The sequence below is a fragment of the Penaeus monodon genome, chromosome 22 (genome assembly GCF_015228065.2).
Source record: "Penaeus monodon isolate SGIC_2016 chromosome 22, NSTDA_Pmon_1, whole genome shotgun sequence".
Lineage (NCBI taxonomy): Eukaryota > Metazoa > Arthropoda > Malacostraca > Decapoda > Penaeidae > Penaeus > Penaeus monodon.
Window position 1 is genome coordinate 22647049 of NC_051407.1, and position 378 is coordinate 22647426.

The window sequence follows — 378 nt, forward strand, 5'->3', positions numbered from 1 at the left end:
GGGAAAGGGGGGGAAAAAAATTATAAGGGGGAATAAAAAAGGGGGCCCAATTAAAATTTGAAAAAAAAATTTAAAAATAAAAGGTTTATTTTTTTTGGAAAAAAAATTTTGATTTTTACCCTTTTTAAAAGGGGGAATAATTTTTAAAAAAGGGGGGGCCCCCCCAAAAAAAATTTTTATTTTTTATTAAGGGATTCCCCCCCCCGCATTTTTTTACTAACCAGTTATAACTATTATAAAAGGTCCTAGGATTTTCGCCCAATTTAAATTTTATCTCCCACTAAAAAAACCCTAAAAAAAAACCCCCCGGGGTTTTTTCATCTCCCCCCCCCAAAATTTTCCCAAAATGGGGGGGGTTTAAAAACCCCCCAAAACCAA